The sequence below is a fragment of the Ctenocephalides felis genome, unplaced genomic scaffold, assembly GCF_003426905.1.
Source record: "Ctenocephalides felis isolate EL2017-DRISC unplaced genomic scaffold, ASM342690v1 CF-g0.4_SCAFFOLD_01604, whole genome shotgun sequence".
NCBI lineage: Eukaryota > Metazoa > Arthropoda > Insecta > Siphonaptera > Pulicidae > Ctenocephalides > Ctenocephalides felis.
Window position 1 is genome coordinate 13,935,095 of NW_020537758.1, and position 13,941 is coordinate 13,949,035.

At 27.7% G+C, this 13,941-nt stretch overlaps 2 non-coding genes and 1 pseudogene across 2 annotated transcripts; 2 read left to right on the plus strand and 1 right to left on the minus strand.

The window, feature by feature from the left end:
- Window positions 1-8,806, plus strand: part of LOC113373013 — a 32,138-nt pseudogene extending 23,332 nt beyond the window's left edge.
- On the plus strand, window positions 1,464-1,535 carry Trnah-gug. Its single transcript has one exon. It is a non-coding gene; the product is annotated as a tRNA-His (tRNA).
- Trnah-gug lies at window positions 3,520-3,591 on the minus strand. Its single transcript has one exon. It is a non-coding gene; the product is annotated as a tRNA-His (tRNA).
- Window positions 8,807-13,941: the final 5,135 nt, after the last annotated feature.

A 13,941-nucleotide genomic window follows, 5' to 3' on the forward strand; every position in this document is an offset into this window, starting at 1 on the left:
TATTTTTCAAAGTGCACAAGATTTTAATTAGCATTTTATCTAGTGATATTTGTTGTTTTTTAATGTTAAAAATATGAAAATTAGTAATGTAAATTTATTTATTTAATATGAAACAAGGCATCAATATTTTTTTAAATGGCTAATTTTTCAATTTCAAAGGCAAGACGTGCCTGATACGCAAATATTCACAAATCCCCAAAAATATAAAGCATTCACATCTCTGTTTTTTTTTTCAAATTTTCTTTTTGATTTATAGCATTTTTTACATTTAAATTTTAAATATGTTAGAGCATTTTCAACTTTTTTAGACTACATAAATCGTTGCCAAAAAAATTCTGTGACGCCCCTGTTATCTTTTCCCCGATATGACTGGTATAGATCAAAGTTCTCAGACTTTATCAGTAAACCTGGAGCAGAGGTTTTCTTCGAATAATATGCATGTTTTTCTTAATAATAATTACGAATCCTGTTAACCAACAACTGGAAGTACAAATTCCATATTGATTGTCATTATACATATAAACATGAATGATGACAATAATATAATTATTGTATCTTACAACGTAATGCATACTTGAGCATGCATTTACTGAAATATATAAAAATACTAGAAATTATGAGGAATAAGAAGAGTGCAAATTATTTCGTCCACATTTTCGTAAAAAAATCTGAACCGATTTGGAAAATTGAAAAACCGTTCGAAAGCTTTTTGCAAAGACTGGTCAGGCTGTTTCTCTGTAAATAAATATCACTATTTTTTTTTTGAAAACTTGAAATGTCGACAGAGTTCATTGTCCAAACAATGTTCTATGTTCTACGTAGAAATCAGCAGAAAAGTGCAAATTATTTCTTCCACATTTTCGTAAAAAAATCTGAACCGAATAGGAAAATTTTAAAGAAAATTGACAGATAGTCTTAAGAAAGGCCGGTGAGGTAGTTTCTCTGCAAATAAATATTTTTTTTGCAAACGTACACATATATAATTTGTAATTTTAAATGCAAAATTATATTAAAATGCAAACCCTTGAATAATTGTTTCTCAAACGCTTCTACTAATCTACAGCATGCATCCAAATAAAAAAATGGTTTATTCATAAAATTAAATAAGCTATAAGACAAATCTATTAATATTGTTATTTTTTACTATATTGGCAATAAACGTATTAAATAAAAATCGATGTTATACCATCTGACCAAGTAAATTAGGAAGTGGTGAAATTTTTTGTGGGATGTTTGAGCACCAATGGTCGTAAATATATAGTAGGGCTGGGGCACAAACACAAACATTTATTATAGATATCTATTTAATTCATATTTTTTGTGAGAGTCATACAATCAGACAATGAGTATTTTTATATGAGTTGTCTGTGCGTGAACGGCTGTGCACGCCGACTTCTTATTCAACAAAATGCGGGCATTCGTTTAGCTGCATTGTAGGGAAAGCTTATTTCAAGTCTCCGGTAGCCGTGATCGTCTAGTGGTTAGGACCCCACGTTGTGGCCGTGGTAACCCAGGTTCGAATCCTGGTCACGGCAATGTCGTTACATTGTCACGGCGGAGATGTATTTTTTTTAAATTTTGAAAACAGAAAGCTTATATTTATTTATATATTATCAAGACTTATTAATTTTTTGGTAAATTTACGCTGTTAACTATAATAAAATCATAGAAAGAAGTTCTCAGTCATCTTGCCATCTCATCTTACAAATAGTTATAAATTCTGTATTAAGTTAATTGTCAAAACAATTTATTATCCATTTTATTTGATTCAATAAAAAAACCTGGACAAGGAGTTTTGAAGGCCATTTTCACGAGTCTATATAATTTTATTATTGTGATATTTTATTATATAATTTTATAATTTGAATTGTGAATAATAAATGTAAAAAAATGTGTGAAAATATCATGTCAGAAGACAGATATATTCGGCACATCTGAAGAAAATCTGTGTCAATACAAATTATTAATAAATATGAAGACCTTGCCTTGAAAGTGTCGAATATATATATTCTCCTAAAAATAACATATTATTTTCACAATAAATTGTTTCACAAACAAATTAATCTATAATTACTAAAAAGTTTTATGATACATGTATGATCTGATTTTGTTTTAATAATATTGTGATTCTTAAATGTTCAAAATCAATTATGATAGCATGAGATTCTGAAAAGATTTTTATCTTTTTAATTTAACAAAGGATAATGTAATATTTTGGCCAAAAAATACGACTTGCTAATCTCGATATTTTAAGTCATTCTGAAGCATTTTATACCCAAATTGGGAAAAAGTATATGTGTTTCAGGATCTATGTGTGTATTTGATCTTTTGACGAAGATTTCTCAAAAAACAGCTAAAGCAATTTTGAAAATTTGAAAGCCATTCGATGAAACTTGATATGACTTTTTAATTTAACAAAAGATAATGTAATAAGTTGATCAGAAAATCTATCAAGTCAGATCCAGATCTCGATATTTCAAGTCATTTTGATGCATTTTATACCAAAATTTGGATAAAGTGTTTTAAGATCTATGTGTGTAGTTGAGCAGGCATTTGACTTTTTGTCGAAGTTTTATAAAAAAGGATGAACCCATTTCAAAAATTTGAAAGCTATTTGATGAAACTCTATATAATGTTAATATGTTTTGCATGACTATTTAAAATCAGCATAAGAATGCAAATTATTTCATCCACATTTTCGTAAAAAATTCTGAACCGAATAGGAAAATTTAAAGAAAATTCATAGATAGTTTTTAAGAAAAGCTAATCAGGCAGTTTCTCTGTAAATATGTTTTTTTTTTCTGAAAACTTAACATATGGTTAACAAAGTTCATAGTCTAATCAACTTTAGGACATAGAAATCAGCAGAAAAGTGCAAATTATTTCGTCCATATTTTCGTAAAATATCTGAACCGAATAGGAAAATTTCAAAAAAAATAATAGATAGTTTTTTAGAGAGACTGGTCATGCAGTTTCTCTGCAAATCTTTTTTTTTAAAAAAAACTTAACATGACGACAAAGTTCATAGTCTAAATAACTTTAAGACATACAAACGAGTGTTTCAGATTTAAAAAACGCGCACTACTGATTAAAAAAAACTATTTCAAACTATAAATATTTCAAATCACTAAACTATTATTCAAATTATTACTATTTCTAATTATTGTACTAAATATAGATCCAGTGATAACGGCATTAAATTGCACACCCAAACGTATAGATGAATAAAGATTCTCTAAAATATTTTCTAGTTTCATTTGATATATGCTCTACAAGATTTTATACATATATTTCAATATCAAAATTAACTAACCTAGACACACACATTTACAATCAAGTATAAAAGTATGCATAACGAACCAAATTACAATGTTATCACCTTGTTAAACAAAGTATTAAAATATGTATAATCAAATAGCAAGCAATGTTATCAAATAATTAACAATCCATAAAAAATGAATAATTTTTGAAAAAAAAAAAATATATAAATACATCTCCGCCGTGACAATGTAACGACATTGCCGTGACCAGGATTCGAACCTGGGTTACCACGGCCACAACGTGGGGTCCTAACCACTAGACGATCACGGCTACCGGAGACTTGATACAATTCGTAGAAAGTTACGCATTTACCAATATAATATATTTCTATCACTCTTGGAAACTAAAATTCTAGTAACAAGAGTAACTAGCGGGCGCATGGCATCGTGACTTAAGGCAAATTGCTTGAACTTCCCGTACCAAAAAGTATTATTTTTTTAAAAACGATTAACATTTTTGAAAAATTTTTACTTCGAAAAAATTAGATTTTTGAAAATCGTTTTCTTTATTTTGACTTATTTTGGAAATTCTGAACTTTTTTTCAAAGCAATCATACTGCTTTAACTGCATAGAGACGAGATGTCAAAGCGCGTAGGCGCCGCCTCGACGTCTAATGGATAAACATTGGTACGGAACCCATAGGAATGTAAACAAAATTTATACTTACTTCATCCGTGTTCCCGAAATCGTCGACGAAAATTGGTATCCGCACATACATACACACACGCACACACACACACATACACACACATACATATACACACACACACACATACATCCATTTTTTCTAAGGTATGCCAAAATATTCAGAAACCTCTGAAACGTAAAGATATATAAAAATTTTCATTTTCGATTTTTTTGCGATTACTATAACTTGCCCTACGGGAAGTTAAAAATACGTATAACATATGTTTATAAATAATAAAAGCAAGAATGACATTCATAATGTTCAATAGAATTTGTCATGGCTTATACACACATTAGTCAGAATGACCCTATTTGCGTATGTGCTTCTCGAGTGCTGAGCATACTGTTAAATTTAATGAACATAAATGCATAGATAAACAAGTATAAATGTTTCATAATTCATCAAATATTAATTAACACATGAATATGATTCAATTTAATAATGTTTGAAAAAAAACATTATATTTATTTATTTATTTATTTAATTGAGGCGAATCAGCTATATTATTATATAGAGAATATATTGTATTTTTTTTTAATTTTTAATGTGATGTTCAAATACATAATTGTATCAAATAGATAATAATTCATATTTGGGTCAATCGATTTCAAACGTTAGCCTATATATTGAACATTATGTGAATTTTATACTTGTTTTACAGTTGTACCTAACGATAATTTATACCAGGTATTATATGTAATTACAGATGAATATAAGTGTTTTGAAACAAAACTCATCAAATGAATTATTAATATTCGTTAATAATAAATGTACAATGAAATTGCTTTAAACGGTTTTGGGATTAATAAGAGTATATCGAATATTTTTATATCGTACGAAGACATGACTAAGGTTTATTTATAATTGTTTGTAAATAGCATTATGAAAACTTATTAAATTTTATGATAAAAGCGTCAGGTTTTTGGTTCTTAAAGATATTTACATCGTTACAAATTTCAAAATATTTATTTTATTCATTAAAGAAAATTGATACTTTGAATATTTTTTCAGTTTAATTTTAATAAGTTTAGATCTCCTTCCTAATCCTTCAATTTTGTCCCTATGCGTTGAATATTTTAATAATGTATGATAAAAATTAAGTACTTTCAATAAAATAATATCTAATTAAAAATACAACATTGCATACAACAATCTATTTGATAATTTTATAAATATAAATCTATTGAATTCACACTGCAAATTATCTGGTATTATTAGATTGCTCCAACGACCTCGTCTGATTTATTAAATCACATTTAAATTGCAGAACGTCATTTGGCAATTGGTTAAATTAATTCAGTCAGTTGAAATTTTCAACGATGCAACTTTATTTCTTAATCGAGTTTTATATTAAAACTTTGTATTCAGCCCTATTCATTTATCAGTAATGATTTGCAAGTATCTTAAATTATATCATGTATTTCGTTTATCTATCCAAGTTGAACTTTAGGACAGTTGTCAGTGACTGATGCGCACGTTATTTTGATTTGAGTTAAAATAAAATTTGAATTAATTTTTTTAATAATCTATATGTAAAAGACTGATATTTATTTTACTTAATTAGCGCAGTTGTACAAACGCTTTGGCATTGTCTTTGATAAACTGTTTTGTGTTGTTAGCACATTTGTTTGTGTTTATTATTTTGATCTAATTGCAAACATTATTGCTTTGTATTGATACGACTACAAACATGTGGTGAGTTAGTTTATTTTAATGAAAATAGAACTAATAATGCTCTAATTCTGATTTTTTGTTTACCACAGTAAAATTCTATAAGGCTATAAGAAATAATTTTTAGAGAGATAGAGATCAAAAATCCAAGTTATAAACTATACTATAGGAAACTATCTTTAAAAATGAGGATTAATGTAGTTTGAGCTTTGCTGAAATTTAAAAGCTTTCCTTAAAAAAATCTATTTTTCATTCATTATTTTATCTTTGGTTTCTCATAAAAAGTTTGTAAAACACTTACTAAAATTATATTCACTAATAGATGGGTATTGTCAGCGAATTTGGGAAGGACTTGCGAGAATTCTTTAACTTTCAATACAAAAATAATTTTTATATTAGTTATTTGTGATTTATTACAATATCAGCAATGTCATGTGACAATTTGCTGATTAAAATCATTGTTCGCAAAAGCCATAAAAAAAAGCAAACATGTGTTGAAGTACTATACTATTGTTTCGTCTAATACTATTAAGAGGAATTGAAAGCGGATTATTATAATTTCTCGAAGATATCTAATAATACATATTATATTATAAATTGGATCAATTATTTTTTAAAAATTAGTAGTAATATATTATATAAAACATATTTTTGGTCGCAGGCATCTTCAAAGGTTTTGGGGTGCATCAGGAGACTTTTGGCAATCGCGATGGGAAAAAGTTCTTGATGTTGCAGGCTAGTTGATCAATTACTATATTTAAATAACTTTATTATTTATATATTATTTATATATTATATATAAATTCACATATAATCAATAATTGTAAATAATTATATATGTTATAATAATAGGTTCATATATTAAAATAATTTACATTTAATTGCTTGTAAATAAGATATAAAGTTAAAGAATATCATTATTAAAATTTATGCACATATTTATATTGGTGTAAACAAAATTATTTTAAAATGATTACCTTATTAAGATTTGTTTTGCATTTAAATTACAACATGATCTGTAATGCGTCTTTTATTAATATTAAAAAAATATCAATTTACAGGCGATGATCCATTTTATTTTTGGGTTGTGTACTCGACGGCTATAACGATAATTGTCTACTGGTCAGTAGGAAGTATTTACACATTTCTGGACGTTACTAATAAACCTGCATCTTTAAGAAAATATAAAATTCAACCCGGCACAAATGAACCAGTTGATCTGAAAAGGCTAATGAAGGTATGTTCTTCTCGTAAATCAAAAGATGCATCATGCCATGTGTAAAATTTAAAGTGGACAAGTCAAATTATATGATGTTAAAATATCTGTATTAATTTTTGCCAATTTTTTTATATCGTTAGGTAATAGGATGTGTTCTTTTCAATCAATTCCTGGTTCAAGTTCCTTTGACTCTACTTGGATACAATTGGGTTCAATGGAGAGGTGGTGATATGACAAAAGTTCGAGAACTACCAACATTTCACTGGGCATTTATACAAATAGTTCTTTTTATAATAATCGAAGAAATAGGATTTTATTACTCACATAGGTACTAGAATTTTTTTTAAATTTTCCTAAATGTTTGTTGGTGCCAACAATATCTAATAGTTAATACTTTTGCAAAATTGTATACATTTGAATTTTCTCCAACATTCATCAGTATTTCTATTAAATTCATTAAATAATTGAAACATAATTATGTATTATGTATTAACTTAAGTTAGTAAGAAAGACCAATAGCAGATTGTTATTCGCATTCTAGTTGAAACCACAAAGATAATTTTTTATCGGGTTTTATCATATTTTTTTTTATCGAAATTGCGTCTGTATCGAAACACGTTGGTGGGGGAAAAACGTGATATAATAATTGCCAAAAATTGACCTTAGAACGAAACAACCTTTGAAGCCGGATTCAAAACATAAAAAATCAATTATAATTATCCGTCATGTTATCACGCGATAGTGGATCTATATTTGATATAAATAATATGCAATTTTGCATGAACTGCAAAATAAATTTAAAAATAAAGCTGAATAATAATAGTCAATGAATAATTATTGAATCTTTTGCAAAAAAAATATTTACTATTTTTTTCTTGTTTACACCTCGCTTATGTAATGGTTTAGGTTGTTTATGTAAAAAACTAACAACGAAAAAAACATTTTTGTTTAAAAAATGCCAATGTGATATCGTGGTCATTCTGGCTCGTCACAATATCTTTACGCTTCCTTTACATATTATAATATATCTAATTCAGTGCATTATATAATTCATATTATTAGATATATTTTATTACACATAATAAATATTATATATTTACTCTAGGTTACTGCATAGTAAATACATTTACAAACATATACACAAGCAGCATCACGAATGGACAGCTCCAATTGCTGTGACGGCTATTTACTGCCACCCAATAGAACATATATTTTCAAATTTGCTGCCACCATTTATCGGGCCTTTTGATCACCGGTGCCCATGTAACTACAGCCAGCATTTGGTTCTGTATGGCAATTCTGAACACCTTGAATGCTCATTCAGGATATTATTTTCCATTTTTTCCAAGCCCTGAGTCACACGATTATCACCATTTAAAGTAAGTAGAAGAAGAAAAATACTCTCCATAATAATATTTAACTAAATAATTTAATTATCTTTACCGAGCCGGAAGGAAAAGGTTGTACATGAGTAAAATACTGTTCGACTTCGAGTTAATTAAGTATGAATCAAAACAATTACTTTTTAATCTAAAAATATTTTAATTCTACAGATTCAACCAGTGTTTTGGTGTCTTGGGGGTCTTAGATTGGTTGCACGGAACAGACATACAGTTTCGAAAAAGCAAAGCCAATGCTCGTCTTGCTTCAACTAAAGAAGTGTTATTAAATGGCGAAGATAAAACAAAACTCAAACAAAAATAGCATGATTTACTTGTCGGTAAGTGTTGGCCAGGAATATTTATATATTATCAGTCGTGAAACATAGAATATTATTTTAAGCTAGCAAAATTATTAATTATTACCTATAAATTATAATTAATATTACAAAACAAACATAACAGACAATAAATTATCAGCTCAGAGAATTTTAATAATGTTAGCAGTAAAAAATTTATAAAAAAAATCGCCAAAGTATCAAAAGTATCTCAATATTTATAATTTTTTATGTTACCTGGATATGTGTGTTTCTAAAAGCAATCTGTTGACTTACATGTCGCCTAAGATTTTATATATGAAATTTGTAAATATGAAAAACTACAATGATGTAGTATCTACATCATTCTTTCGCAAATTAACAGTGAGATAAATCTTATTTTAAATGAATATTAACAAGTCAAAATGCACAAATGTTACAATTTATAATATTCAAACTTATAAATATTCAAATAATAATATTCAAATTTATAATATATATATATATATATATATATATAATTACATCTCTTAAGTGATATTAATGGATGTACTAGCTATAAGAAGACTATTTATATTAACTATTTATAAATATTATGAAAATTTTATACTTGGTGGCAAGTAGTGTGATCTAAATACAAACTGTTGCCTTTTGTGAATGTGACTGGAATCTATATTTTTTATAAAAGTATAATATATTAAATGTTTTCAATAAATCAAGGTACTGAACTCATTCAGTAAATGTTATTAAATTATCCATATTTTTAAGCAGTTTGAACTATTTAACGGGCCATCTTAAATCTATTTAAACTTGTTTATGTTTTAACAATATTTAACTATAATTTGAATGTTAATATGATATGTGATAGATTCTCTCTGTTTATATAATAATGTATAGAAGATTATATAGGGTATTATATATAAAATAATACAATATGTATTTTTAATATTGTTTTATTATATTAATATTTTAGATGAATTAATTCATATTGATAATTAATATTCTATTAATTATTAAGGTGAATTGCTTATATTTATTTTTAATATTAAATAGTTACAAATGATATTATTGCCTAGACTAAAATTGCTCCATTCACTTTGATATTAATGTTGATCTGTTTTTAGGTTTGAATTTAATTTAAATTTCGCGCTCCGGGGCGAACTTCATGTCATATCTCACATCGCCAAATTTTGCATGCAAATGAACTGTCAAAGTCGTAATGGAGATTTTGGCGGAAAGTGCACGCGAGTTAATTAATCAACGTTTTTAATTAATTTGTTGATTAGATTCAATTAATTTAATCGTCAAATGGTTCTACTATTCACGTAGATCAATCTGATCAATAAAAATGTGTAATGATGAACAGATATGTGCTCAAGTACTTAGGTCTTCGACAAATGATGTTATGTCTAATAACCGAATACTTCATTTACAGATTTTATTCATTGTATCCTTTAATTAAACTCATGTATGCAATTGCTACTAATAACCTAATACTTCATTTACAGATTTTATCCATTGTATCCTTTAATTAAACTCATGTATGCAATTTGAAGGCTGCGAGTACTTCTGCATCATATCTGTATTTGTATATTGTCTAAGATAAACTCGCCAATTCTTTCATAAAAGTCTCTGAAATGTTCGCCGCGTTGTGTGTTGAGTAAAGACTCCACTTGGACATTTGCAAATTATGTTTTATGTTGTATAAAATCAGTGATGAAAGTAGTGTTTTATTTATATATATGCAATTGTAAAATGTATAATTTATATATGTGCTTTTGTAGGTTATACTTTAGTACTCTTCCACCACATATCTCTTCATTATCGAATTCTAAATTCACGAAAGTCTCTAATGTAAGTCGTGTATCGTGTATTGTGTAAAGATTTTACTCGGGCAATTGCAACAGGTCAAATTGACTTGTAAAAGACTAAAGTTATGTAGTGGTTCTAAAGTAGTGATTTTGTGTCGAGTACTTGAGATTTCTGGAAGATGCTCCAGAGGTGGTTCGAGTAATGAGTTAGTGTTCTGGGAGGTGCTGTAGAGGATATCGAACAATGTAAGTGCAAAGCATGTTTTATACAAAGCGAGTCAAACAATATATTCCAGGAATCATATACAGGCATTTATCGTACTACATCTAATACACTCATAATATTTTAAATATTTAATATTTAACTTATATATATGCATATATATATATATATATATATATATATATATATATATATATATATGTATGCATTAAGTTTTTCTTAATTTTGAATTTAAAGCAGTCAAATAATTTTGAAAATCTTTATTTCGACACAATATATTAAGTCATCTTTAGTGAAACAATAGTCTTAGTAGAAATAAATAAAGAAATATTACCCATAATTTATTTTCTGAAAGAGGTTTACAATTAATGACCGAGTTTGTTTTACATGCTACTTTTTATGCTTGTAATAATAATATTTCTCAATAATAATATATTTTATGCTTGTTAATCATATTAAATGAAATTATTGAAAGGTGCTTTGAGAACTTGTCTCTTTGTTATTCGATATCATTTATAAAGCAGCTTGTATATATTTTAGTGAAATATTTTTTGGCTCGTACATATATCTGCTGAAAATATGGTTTATATTTGAGTCAATATTTTCTTAAGGTATACTTTATTAATTTTTAATGCATAAAATACAATTTATCTTTTGTTTATTCAACTATTATGCAAATAAAAGATTTTAAATTAATTTGGCAGACATATGTATAAAAGACTATGTTTTTATTTAATTTGCTATGGGGAAAACATGTTGATTCAGTTTTTTTTTTTAATTTATTCAAGTGCATTTTATACCTGTTTTAAATATATATAAAAGAAAAAGTTTATATTTCTCTTATGTACTAAAGACATTGAAAGTAATTTATATTATTACAATTCCATAAAGAGTCAATCAGAAATCCTTTCGTTCTATAACAACACTATGAGCTGATTGTAGTGTAGAATTCCAAATTATTAGTTAAAGAACACAGCTTTTTGTAAGCATCGATTACTTATTTGTTGAAGGGGTCCTAGCATTCTTCCTTAGGTAACTCCTAAATTAATGGTATTTTGTTACAAATTACAAATTTCTCTATAAAAATCTCTTTTTTGTTACATTTCATTATTATACAGAAAATATATTTGTATTTACATTTGACATTTCCAGTATCAAGAATCATGTGTTTTCCCTGTAGCGATATTGACTGCATGTGCATTCTTATTATTGATAACACGATTGTTGGTTTTGATCAAATTATTTCAAATACTCAATATGACTTACCAAATTGTTAATTTTAAAAGTATTTTACTGTAGTTTTATTTTAATTTATTCAATTATATCGTTTCATAGATAAATTATAGATTTTTATTTTTTTTTATTATTAAAACAATTTTGATCAAGACATGCAATCAAAGTTTCGAAGGGTTGACTTGAATGATTAGACAAAACATAATTTTGTTAACAAGTTTATTATTTGATTCAAATTGTAAAAATTATTTAACTCAATTTCTAAAGGATAGCAATCAGCTTTAAACAGTTTTGAAGTTTTTAATGTCCTAATTTTTGAACATTTTTGTTTATTTCATTTTACAAGTTTTATTGAATTTCTTCCGTGGCTTTTTCCAATAATTTGTTTATTATTCAAGTCAACCACATTTTGTCTCGATTAATTGCAAAGGTTTCACATGTTTTATCAAGTCGTATAAACGATTTTAATTCGATTAATATGATTTAATTTCATCCATTAATTAAATAATTCTTTCGAATAATTTTTTTTTTCTAAGTCCAAATTTTGTGATTATAATTCTTTCGAATATTTTTTTTTTTCTAAGTCCTTTCAGATATATTTTTTTCTAAGTCCAAATTTTCTGATTATAATTCTTTCGAATATTTTTTTTTTTTTCTTTTAAGTCCTTTCAGATAATTTTTTTTTATAAGTCCAAATTTTCTGAAACCTTTTCAATTAAGACAGACGAGTTATTTATGCATGCTGTATTATCCCAAAGCCAACATTCGAATGAATGAGGCTCACATTGAATATTTCACAACGAGAAGATTTTATTGGGACAAAGTTAAAAATTTTAACTAAGTCCCAGTAATTTTTTCTCGTTGTGAAAATTTCAACGTGGACTTTATTTCATTCGAGTGTTGGTTTTGGGAATTGGTGTAAGGGAACACTAAAAAACATAAAAAAGTTTCAACACTGAACAGAAAAGAGAAAAATTGATCTGGGACTTAAGGGGTTTTTTTTTTAAGCTCTCCACCTCCCCCTTCCTCCTCCTCCTCCTCCTCTTCCCCCTTTTTTTCCTTTTTTTCCGCTTTTTCACATTTTTTGTTTTTTTCCTTTTTTGGTTTTTTTTTTCGCATGTTGTGGTTTTTGGGTAGATTCTTGGGTTCGGCATGCATCTTCCGCAATGTGTCTCTCTGCGTGTAACCTTTCGCATCGTGGACCTCAGGTTGACCATCACTTGGTGTGTTCGTTTCAGGACCCTTTGCGCTCGCCAACAGCCAGCCACCAGCACTGCTCCATTTTTTCTGCTTCAGAGTTGGTCGTCGTCGCCTTCAGCTGGACTCGATCCGTCTCACCTTGTGCCTGCCTCCAGAGTGATTTCACCGAGTATGCGGTCACTTAAACCGCTCGGCTATTTAAGTTATTGATGATAAAAGTTATTTTTATTCCTATATTGTATTAATATTGAATTTAATAAAGAATGTGTATCATACTCATCTCTCTTATTCATCATCTGCCTCTACCCCTCTCTTTCCCCAGTTCTTCCTCTACTTTTTTTTTTTTCTCTTTATGTATCTCTCTTACAGTCAAGTGCGAACCTTGATTTTTCAGAAATATTCTAAGTGTCAAGGTCGAAATGCGCCACCTGAATTCAATATTTTGAACTAATACACTCTCTGTTACAGTCAAGTGCGGAACTTGAGTTTTTTTTTTCAGAAATATTCTAAGTGTCAAGGTCGAAATGCGACACCTGAATTTAATATTTTGAACTAATATTTGATAATTCCGAAAAACTAGGATTCCAATTTTTCATCCGAGTCTTTGGGAATCGATCTGAAGAACTTTTAGTCAGTCAACGTGATGTCGACGACTAAACGCTCTCGGCTATTCGATTGTTATAGAAGACGAATTTTTTTTGAAACGCTTTTGTCTAAATCAGGAAGAACTGTTAAAGTTTGACAGCTCCAAGTATTTTGTAAAGACCTTTGCATCGGGCGCTCCACACTAGTTATTTAAATTTAATCAATCCGCCATCTGAATTTAATTTTATGAACTAACATCTGATAGTTTTCGAAAACTTTACAACAGTTATTTTT